The sequence below is a fragment of the Microtus oregoni genome, unplaced genomic scaffold (genome assembly GCF_018167655.1).
Source record: "Microtus oregoni isolate MIOR12 unplaced genomic scaffold, Mior012 000015F_ref0000493, whole genome shotgun sequence".
NCBI lineage: Eukaryota > Metazoa > Chordata > Mammalia > Rodentia > Cricetidae > Microtus > Microtus oregoni.
In genome coordinates this window covers 21,965,566-21,976,667 of record NW_024543074.1, presented here as the reverse complement: position 1 = coordinate 21,976,667, position 11,102 = coordinate 21,965,566, and the positions used below count along the sequence as shown (strand labels likewise).

At 45.3% G+C, this 11,102-nt stretch overlaps 1 non-coding gene across 1 annotated transcript; it reads left to right on the top strand.

The window, feature by feature from the left end:
- The first annotated feature begins 10,147 nt into the window (after positions 1-10,147).
- Positions 10,148-10,254, top strand: LOC121457246. Its single transcript, XR_005975738.1, has one exon. It is a non-coding gene; the product is annotated as a U6 spliceosomal RNA (small nuclear RNA).
- The last annotated feature ends 848 nt before the right edge of the window (positions 10,255-11,102 follow it).

The following is an 11,102-nucleotide window of genomic DNA, read 5'->3' as shown; positions in this document are numbered from 1 at the left end:
AAAAGCAAATGAAAACCACCTTGAGAATAGCAGTGTTAATGCTGTGGAGTAGATTGTAGCATTTGCAACCAGGACTTGTGAATGGAGAAAAAAATAGCAACCAACCAACCAAAGAGAAATTGAGCTGTGACTGTTCCAGGGTGAACTATACTTCAGTGAACTCTAGTTCAGTAAAGCTATTACGACCTCCTACACCTCCCCGCCCCCCACACACACATACTGAGATGTCACTTTTCGCCTGTTAGATTGGTGGAAAAATTGCAACTCCAATACATTGATGATGTGATAAAAATAGTTCCACTTTAGAAAACTGGGACTTAGGGCTGGGCGGTGGTGGCGCACGCCTTTAATCCCAGCACTCGGGAGGCAGAGGCAGGCGGATCTCTGTGAGCTTGAGGCCAGCCTGGTCTACAAGAGCTAGTTCCAGAACAGTGAGGGCTGTTACCCAGAGAAACCCTGTCTTGAAAAACAAAACAAAAAATCCACCATTTTGCAGGTTATGCTCACCTAAAATGTTCAGGTATGCAACCAAAGAGCCAGGAAGTCAATTAGCAGCTTTGGAAAACTTGGAGGAGATAAGGACTGGCTGCTGAGGATCTCTTCTGGGGCAGTGAAAACGTTCTGAAATTAGACACTAGTGACAGCGGTACAGCTCTGTGAAGACACCAAACAGCACAGGACTACAATTTCTAAAAGTTTGTTGTTTTGCCCTCATGCACTTGTGCGCACCTTGTATGTGTCTGGTGTTCATGAAGGTCAGGAGAGGGCGTCACATTCCCTGGAAATGGAGTTATAGATGGTTGTGAGCTGCAGTGAGGGTGCTGGGAACCAAACTTGGTCCTCTGCAAAAGCAAATACTCTTAACCTCTGTGGCATCTCTCTAGCCCTACAAAACTGTAATTTTAAAGGGTCGGTTTTATATGAATGGTATATCAAACCTGTTATTAAAGTTTTTATAAAATCATAGCTATCATAATGCAAAAGTCACACAACAGAATAGCATTCTAAAACCAAATAGTGTAGAGGATGTTGTTAAAATGAAATGTGACTCAATATAAGGATATAAAAAGTGATTGTTATGCAGAAGTAGGCAATAAAAACCCAGTACAGATAACAGAAGGATGGTGTAAACAAACAGTTGCACTTCCCTGTGTGTTGCATTGCTGTTATTGGGCTAGTCGATGCCCACAGAGCTGGAAAAACATTATTTGAGGGTATCTAGGAGATGCTCTTCTGGAAAAGTTTTAATCAGTAGACCAAGTGAAAAAGACCAGCCATCCTCAGTCCCTACCGTTATCCAGGTGACCATCATCCAACCCACTGAGGAAACAAAGGCAGCCAAGGCCCCCATCTTCTCTGTTTGGGCTGCACCATCCCCCTCCTCCTTGCTTGCACCAGGCTCTTCTGCTTTTCAGGACCTTGGACTCAGAATGGTTATAGTACCAGTTTTCCTGGGTTTCAGCTTGCAGGTAACAGACGATGGGACTCGGTGGCCTTCATGGGATATGAGCCAATCCCAGAAGTCTCATCACGGACAGATAAAGATAGACAGGAACATAGACTGAAACTATTAGTTCTATGTCTCTGGAGAACCCTGACAGATATACTAGGCTCAAAATTTATTTGTCCTTATTTCTGAATATATATTGTTAAATTTTAATATGAGCATGAAGCTATCTATATTTCTCTTTCCTTTCCTTCTTTTGGGGGGGGGAGCAGAAGGGGTTTTGAGATAGAGTTTCTCTGTGTAATAGTCCTAGCTGTCCTGGAACTCACTTTGAACACCAGGTTGGCCTTGAACTCAGAGAGGTCTTCTTTCCTTTGCCTCCCAAGTGCAGGGATTAAAGGAGTGCGCCACCACCACTTGGGCTCTCTTTTGCTTCTTATTCTTTTATCTTTGTGCTGAAGATAGAGCCCAGGTTTTTGTTTTTGTTTTCTACTGAGCTATACCCCGGGTGCCACCGTGGCTGTTCATCTTGGTTTGTTTGTTTTTGTTTTACTGTCATTTTCAAACAAACCACAGAGACTTGTCTAGTGTGGAAATGTTTTTCCCCTCCTAGAACAAGATCTTGCTTTCCAGAGAATTCTTCTAACTAATGGACTTAGTAAATACCAAAACCACTGGAACGTCGCTGATATTTGATTCTATTAAGACAAAACAAGGCTGTAAATCGGTCTATTGTTGAAATGGCATAAGTCTGTTTACAAAGCAGACAGGACTCATGTGTGAGGAGAAAGTGAACTGAAATCTTTTATGACAGTCTCAGCTGTTGCATCAGTTTAACAGCTCACAGGGTGAAGACACCCAGAACATACAGGAACAAACAAACCCAGTTCCTCTACTCTTACTCAACAGTCAACTGAAGAAAGAGTTGTGTGATCACATATTTGGGTTTTCTCTCACAGACACCAAGCAAATGCTCCTTCCTGTAACAGACATTCTCTGGTTCTGCTGTGCTCCAGGTAGCTAGACCACACTCACTGCTCACGGGCTCAATGCCCCATGCTGCTACCCTCCCCCACTGCAGCGACTATTCCCAGGCTGTTACATTTGTGATATAGACTTTAAGGAAGAGCTCCTAGCCTCATTCTCATCTTTGGTTCATCTTCTGAAGTAGCTCCTAGAACTCAGGAAAACAGTAAGGTAGTTCACTGCAGAACTACCTCTCGGTGCTGTGACCTGTTGATTCACGTTCGTAATCCCAGTGCTTGGGAGGCAGGAGCATTGCCATGAGTTGGAGGTTAGCTTGGGCTACATAATAAGTTCCATGCCAGCCTGGGCTACAGAGTGAGACTCTGCCTCAAAAGCAAATAAACAGGGGTGGGAGAGATAGCTCTGTGATTAAGAGCACTGGCTGCTCTTGCAGAGGACCAGGGTTTGTTTCTTAGCACCCACATGACAGCTCACAACTGTTTGTAACTCCAGCTCCAGTATATCCTGGCTTCTAAGGGCACCTTCACACACATGTACATACTCATACGTAGATGCATACATGTGCACATATTTTAAAACTGATGAAAATATTAAGTAAAACAAATAAATACATAAAAATTAAAATGAAGGGGCCATTGAGGTAGTAAGATGAGATTGCCTCACAAAATAAGGTACCGAGCCATGTGGCTAATTACATAGAAAAGAATAATAGGCTAATATGTGATAAGAGTTAATAAGAAGCCTGAGCAAATGGACCAATCAGTTTATAACTAAAAAAAAAAGTTTCTAAAGCCACTTTACGATTTTTCTGTTATTCCCAGTAGAATATAGTATCAATTTTGTTTTTTTGTTTAAGTTCAAATGCTAAATTTATTCAGTTCAAATCTAGCTAGGTCATAGCCCAAGCAGCCCTACTACTTCCTACAGCAAACACTGGCCTTGGGTAAGAACTCAAGATGTGCAGTTGGCTGGCTGTGTGGGGAAATTGGCAGAGAGCCAGATGCCCCTACTGAGCCACAGGGAAGCATCTGGGTAGAAGGCAGAGTAAGGGCTAATCCTTATGGTTTCAACATGTGGAGCCCCATGGGAAGCTGTTGATTCCCTGCTATCTGTCCTGAGTGCTGCCTGAGTCCAAAGGCCTGAGATCCACAGAGGCAGTGTGTGCCTTTAAGAACAAAGAGTGGGAGGGGCTGGGGATGAGGAAGTACAATAAAAAACAAGAGATGCTTTTCTACTGCTGGAAGTAGGTGGAGAAAGGATAAAGACAAGAAATCTGTATTGAGGCACCAATGTGGACAGTGTTTGCTTTGTGTGCACAGTGCTAGCCAGGGGCTCCTGGCAAACAAAGCCCTGCCTGATTTCTTTTCTCCTCTGGTCCTGTGCTGTTAGTGTAACCCACACTCAGGCTTATGCCAGGGCTGTGTTCGCCTCCCACCCTCCTTTTCACGGCGTGCCAAGAACACACAGATGGCATTTGCAGGATTCAACAATAGCAGAGGTGAACCCAAGGTGCCTACCAGTTTCTTAGGCCCAAAGAATTCTTATTGTATGAAGCAGGTCCTGTATTGTAGAAAGGTCAGGAGAGCACTTTAGGTAACAGGAGACTGTTAGTAAAAATCTGAGCTTTTTAAAATTAAAAACTGTGCTTGTATGTGTGTGTGCGTGCTGTGCATGTGTTACGTGGGAAGGTAGAAGTCAGAGGAGTTTGTCCATAACTTTTCCCATGTGTGTTCCAGGGACCAAACTCAAGTCATCAGGCTTGAAGACTGTACCCCTACTCACTGATGTAACTCCCTGACCCTTAACAGGGGGGGAGGTTGTGCATGCTTAGCCTGTGCTTTACTGCTGAACTCCATCCCCAGCCCCTGAGCTGTGGACATATGCTGATATCTCAATGCTTCTGAACTATACTTAATGCAGGGCTGGGAATTGAACCCAGGACCTCATGAATGCTAAGGAAACACTCTACCACTGAGCTATATCCTCAATCTTATCACTTGACCTTACTTTAATAACTTAAGTAGGGTTCCCTCCATTATCTTCTTTCTGTTCTTCCTTGGTATGTGCTAGTCCAAAATCCATTTCCCCTGTGCATTGTTGTAAAACATGTTTCCCCTAATGACACAGAGGAGCTCTGGCTCAGGATTGCTCGGCGTGCGATGTTGAGTGTAGTGTGGAAGGGCATGGCCCTCAAGTCACGCAGATTGGCTCAGAAACCAAGATAAGAGTCCAGAGATATTATCTGTAGCTGTGGAAGAAGAAACAAAGGTGTAAACGGCGTCACAGAGAAGTGATAAACCTTGGCAAAACCTTGAAGCAGTTGAGGACATAAAAGGGAAACATGGTTAATATATAAGTGAGTAAAAATATTATTAGGGTTGGCAGTGTGGCTTAGAGGCACTGGGTTCAAACCCCAGCCCAGATGGGAGGGACAGTGTGTTTTCAACAGATATTTACGATGTGCCAAACACTGTTCTAGATATAAATACGCCAAGAACACAAAACAAAGTGACTGTACTTGTCATTACGGTAACAAATCTCGACGACGATGACATGCCTTGGGGAGCAGGTTTAGAAGAGGGGAGCCATGGCCAGAGGTGTGGCCTGGGATTGTTTTTCCTCACTAGTCCTGCTGTGCACCTTGATTTAAAGTTTTAAACATTTTAAATTATTAACTATTTATGAGCTGTATGGTGGGTTTTTTTTGTTCTTTTTCTAGTTTATCGAGACAGCATCTCACTTCATTGCTTAGACTAGCCTTGTCTAAGCCTCCCAAGTGTGGGATTTACAGGGGTGTGCCATCACACCCAGTGCCCCCTAGGGATATATCATCACACCCAGTGTCCTCCCACCCGTGTGTGTGTGTGTGTGTGTGTGTGTGTGTGTGTGTGTGTTACTGATGACTAAACTCTGAACTTAGGGACAAGTATTCTACCACCAAGTACCTCTGGCACCTCAAATTATTTATTATAGGAGAACTTGGTAGGAAGTAGGCATGTGGGTGACCTCTCCCTCCTGTATATCTCTCCATGGTATGTCTTACAGCTAATGGTCTTCACACTGAGACCTCCATCATCGGGGTGACTTCTCTTTGCCTGTTTCTCTCTATCTGATGCAAATACGCTCATATAAAATTTCCCCGGTGTCCTAAAAGGACAGGATTTCATTATGGGACCTCTGGAAGGAGCTCCAGCTTCTTGGAAGAACACTGGTCAGGGCACATGATGGAGCTTGGTAAATCACGTGTCTACCAGGATGAAGCTGGATGGCACAGTCTCTACCATTGCAAAGGTGCCCAGACAGACACCGAATCATGACACAGCGTACATCTGGATTGTACTGTGCAGTTGTTGATGGCAGCTGTACTGCTCACTCCTGGAAAGAAAGGGTGATTTGCTGTCCTGGCTGCATCCTTGCCCCAGGTTTCACAAGAAGGCATTTAATCCCTAAGGCAAGGAGGGCCTCCAAATGAGGCGCAAGAACAATTATGTGTTATAAAAGAAAGAAAAGAGATAACTGTCTGGAATCGGGATGTAATTAACAGGAAAATACTTAAAATATCTGCATAACAGAACAAGGAAGATTGCCGGGGACCATTGGCAGGTCTCCTCTGTGAGCCCATACATAGACAAACACAGAGGCTGCAGGCAGTCGGTGTGGTACGTGTGTTAGGGGTGGCACAATAATGCTCTGGCAGATGTCTGACAGCTCCGGACAGGAGGGTCTGGATTTGCAGTGGCTGCCAATTTCAATTATATAAATACTTCCACCTTGGTCAATTTCAAGCTACCCGATTGAAGTTGCTGGATGTGGAGCTGGGAGAGAAGTCAGTTCTCAGCAGTGCCTGGGAGCTTCAAAACCCAGGTTCCTCATGTCATCTGCCCTTATGGGTACTGCTTGAACTTTTATCCCAGAACCCATCACATCTCCCAAATAGAACTGTCTATCTCGATATGGAACTGTACCAAGAGTCATGCTGGCTTCCCAGATATCCTAGGTCTCTCCAGAGATGAATAAAGCACTGAAGGTCCGGGTACAAAGGAAGTAAAGACGCAGGAGAGCTGAAGACAGGTGTTTACTGAAGCAGAAGCAGAGAGCACCCTGCCAGGAAGGGTGGGGTTTCCAGAGCCGGCAGAACATTTAGTGGGCGCTAGACTGGCCTTTTATTAGGACCCTCTCCTCTTCTGATCCTCTTTTCTCTCTCACCGCCCCCGACCTAAGCCCTAAGCCCTAAGCCCTAAGCCCTAAGCCCGGGGAGACGCGGAAGGCAGCAGTTCCGCAGCAGAGCAGTTCAGCTGTTATGGGGGAATGTTAGCACTTCCCCTCCGGCCCCTCCTGCCATGGGCTCTTCCCCAAGAACTCACAGAACCAGGGCCATTTGCCCACAACACAGTATACCAAATTCTAAAATGACAAGTTTTGCCAAAGGAGATTACTGGCAGGGCAGCCAGTGAACTCAGGTTTCAAATCCACTTCTGGGAGGGTGGGATTTGGGGCTGTGTGTGGGGAAAGGTGAGAGGCGGCTAACCAAGAACTGATAAAGCAGGTATTCAGGAACTGTGAGCAGGTGGTTTCCTGCTACCCTGTCATTTGTCTCTTTGCAAAGTTCACAGCACAGGAATTCTGGGACTATCCTTTCGGTGTTGGGTTTTTGTTTTTTTTTTTTTTTCCCTTTCCAAAATCGACACAATGGTTGGCAAGACCACTGTTTATTCAGAAAGCAGCTAACAGGATGCTGTAGACCTGTCTGTTAAGATTCAGGCAAACTACTACCAGCCACAGGAACCTTTAGACCAGCAGGAGGAAGGACCCCTTCACCTTTGACTGCCGGCGGCGGGAGTTCATCATCGGGGGTCTTTGGCCCTTGAATGAACCCTCCTACCCCAACAGGGAACCCTCCCTTGTTAGTCTTGAGGCGGGTGCTTTCCTTTGGAACTCCTGACCTCTTTTCTCTCTCTCTCTTTAAATCCTCTGTACTGGAGCCAGTGGGGCTAAAAGCCAGGTCCTGTGGGGCTTGACGCTTATGTGGAGAGGCCCCTTTAAACAAAAGAGTACAAAATTACAAATATTCAGCGACTAGTGCTCAGGGCCCTGGGCTGGAGCTCCACCCACTTCCACGAGGCAGTTCTGGGAAGGAGACTGTTTACAGGTGGGGACTAGCTTATCAGGAGGTGCCGCCCCACCTCCTCTTCCTCTCCCCCTTTGGATAAGGAAGTCTTAGAATGCTCTTTCCATTTCTCTCAAGACTGATACTAGAAGACATTGTTCCCTCCTTTTATTCTGCATTGCTCCTTCTGTGCCCTGGCCTCCACTCCCGAAATCCCCAGTCCCCTCCCCCATCTCCTTTCCCACTCCACCCCTCCCCTCTTCGAGCTGACTGGACCAGTCCGGCCAGTGCGAGAGACCTGTGAGGAAGAACCAACGTGGGTAAGAAGTGACCTCTAGTGGTCAGTCGCAAAGGTCACCGGTGTACTATGGCTCTTACCAGTGCCCGCCCTCCAGTGGAGGAAGAGTGTTGCTGGTAGCCAAAGCAGGTTTTGAGTTGGAGGCCAGCCTGAGTTGCGCAGTAAGATCCTCTGTCAAAGATAAGATAAAGGCAGGGAGATGCTTCAGTGGGTAAAGCGCTTGATGTACAAGTGTGAGGACCTAAGTTTAGACCCCCAGTACCCAGGTCAAAACAAGGGGTGAAGAATGCGCCTGTCACTCAAAGGTTGGGTGGGTGGGGAGGCAGGCATCTCTGGGGACTCTTTGACTAGCTTGTCTAGCTAGTGATTGTGAGCTCCAGATTCAGCAAGAAATGCTGTTTAACAGCAATAGCGTGAAGCTTGGCTTAGTGATGTACACATTTGATCCCAGCACAGGGAGTTGAGGGTTGGGACGAGACAAGAGGATCTCTGAGTTTGAGGTCAGCCTGGTTTACACAGTGAGTTCTAGGCTAGTTGTGACTACAGAGGGAGACTTTATCTTAAAAAAACAAAACAAACAGGTGAAGAAAGATAGAGAAAGACGTCTGGTATTAAAACCCAACGTCTATCCGTGCATGTGCGCATGTACACACACACACACACACACACACACACACATCAAAGAGAGAGAGAGATGATTAAAAGGAGACTGGCGTGGTTACTACTATGTTATCTATTTTAGGGGACATGCATTGTGGGAACATTTGCAATTGGGTTTCTGGGTTTCTAGTATTGTTGTTTGTTGGTCTTGTTTTGGTTTTGGTTTTATATCGCCGATGCATGCTAGGCGAGCTCCCTGCCACTGAGCCACAGCCGCTGCACCGTCTTAGTTTTATCATCTTTAACCCAAAGCCCACTAAGCTTAGTATCCTTACGAATGAAACGGTAACCATCATGGGCACCTTCTTTTTTTTTTTTTAATGTTTATTTATTTATTATGTATACAATATTCTGTCTGTGTGCAGGCCAGAAGAGGGCACCAGACCCCATTACAGATGGCTGTGAGCCACCATGTGGTTGCTGGGAATTGAACTCAGGACCTTTGGAAGAGCAGGCAATGCTCCTAACCTCTGAGCCATCTCTCCAGCCCCATGGGCACCTTCTTAAAAGGAGGCAAAGATGGGTTGAAAGAGCATGCGTTAGGTGTAAGGAGAGGGTCAGCAAGTGATTGGTCCTCGATAAAAATCACTTCTCAGTCCTTCCTTTGGATCCAAAATGTATAGAGGGCGAAGAAGGAAGAAAGGGATAGGACCGATGGGGGAGACTGAGTTTGGATTTTAGTATAGATAGGCTGTGGAGCGTAAGGTGACGTCTAAGTCTGTTCAGCCCAGGATGAGAGAGCATCTCCCAGGAAACTGTACACACATACACGCAGACTCCCTCACACAAACCTTCACACGTGTACACACAGCCTACGGGTCTGGCAGTTTTCCCAGTGCTCTAAACTCGTTTGTAGTAGTTCGAGAAGTCACGCTAGGAAACAACGAGACGGCTCAGCATATTAAGGTACTTGCTACCAAGCCTCAAGACCCGAGTTCAATCCCCAGCTACACATGGTACAAGGAGAAATCGTTTCACCTTCGCATGTGAGCCATGGCACATGCATGCCATTCCCCAAGAAAAATAAATGTAATTTTTTTAATTAAAGAAAAATTAAATACATCTGAGAAATATGTGCAGAGGGCAGTTTTCAATGGATTCTGTCCACAGTTGGTCACTACAGAGGTGTGCCCCTTTAGACAAGTCCCTTTCCTTTATCTTCTCTCTCTCTCTCTCTCTCTCTCTCTTATTTTTTATTTTTTTTTAAAGATTTATTTATTTATTATGTATACAACATTCCTTCCATGTATGCTTGCCCACCAGAAGAGGGCACCAGATCTCATTATAGATGGCGGTGAGCCACCATGCGGTTGCTGGGAATTGAACTCAGGACCTCTGGAAGAGCAGTCAGTGCTCTTAACCTCTGAGCCATCTCTCCAGACCTCTCTCTCTCTTTTAAAAGAACAGAGGTGTGCCCCTTTAGACAAGTCCCTTTCCTTTATCTTCTCTCTCTCTCTCTCTCTCTCTCTCTCTCTCTCTCTCTCTCTCTTTTAAAAGACAAGGGAGGAGCTGAGGGCGGGGCTCAGTCCCTCAAACACTTGCCTAACCCTGGGTTTGATCCCCAGCCGGGCATAAACCAGGCGTGGCAGCCCACACCTGTGATCCCAACACGTAGGAGCCTGAGGCAGGAGGATCAGAAGTTGACACTGTGCTCACCTCAGCAGCGTATGTACAAAACCCGGAACAATACAGAGAAGATTAGCCTGGCACCTGCGCAAGGATGACTTGCAAATTTGTGAACCGTTCCATATATTTTTAAAGGGAGTTCACAGTGATTCTTGGTTACGAAGTGAGAAAGAGGTCAACCTGAGTTACGTGCAACTGGGTCTCAAAAAACAAGTGAAGAGGGCCTGGAGAGGTGGCTTCGCAGTCAAGAGCACTGGCTGCTCTACCAGAGGATCTGGGTTCTGTACACAGAACTCATATGGTGGCTTGTAGCTGTGGGTAGTTCCAACTCCAGGGATCTATCACCCTCTTCTGGCCTCCTTGGGCACTGTATGCATGTGGTGCCCAGACGTCCATGCAGACAAAATACCCGTACACATAAAGTATAAAATAGTAGCAATTTTTTTAAAAAAAAGGTGAAGGTTAAACTGATGTAAAGTTGCCTGATGCAGGATAAGAAACTTAACTATATTTGTATTTCAGAGAAACAATGATTTTTTTTAAAGTATTAGTGTACACCAAGTGTTGACCTTGTGAATTAGCACATTAATCATTATACTGGACATAACTGCATTTTAAAAGTATTATTTACCTAAAATTTAAATTCAGTGGGGTGTGTTCTGTATTTTTCACTGGCTAGATCTGGAAACCGTACACATGGTTTCTTTGGTCTTTTTTGTTCTTTTTTTTTAAATGTTTTTTTTTAATATTTATTTATTTATTATGTATACAATATTCTGTCTGTGTGTATGCCTGTAGGACAGAAGAGGGCACCAGACCCCATTACAGATGATTGTGAGCCAACATGTGGTTGCTGGGAATTGAACTCAGGCAGGACCTTTGGAAGAGCAGGCAATGCTGTTAACCTCTGAGCCATCTCTCCAGCCCGGTCTTTTTTTTTTTTTTTTCTTATTGATTTATTTATTTTTTATTTTATG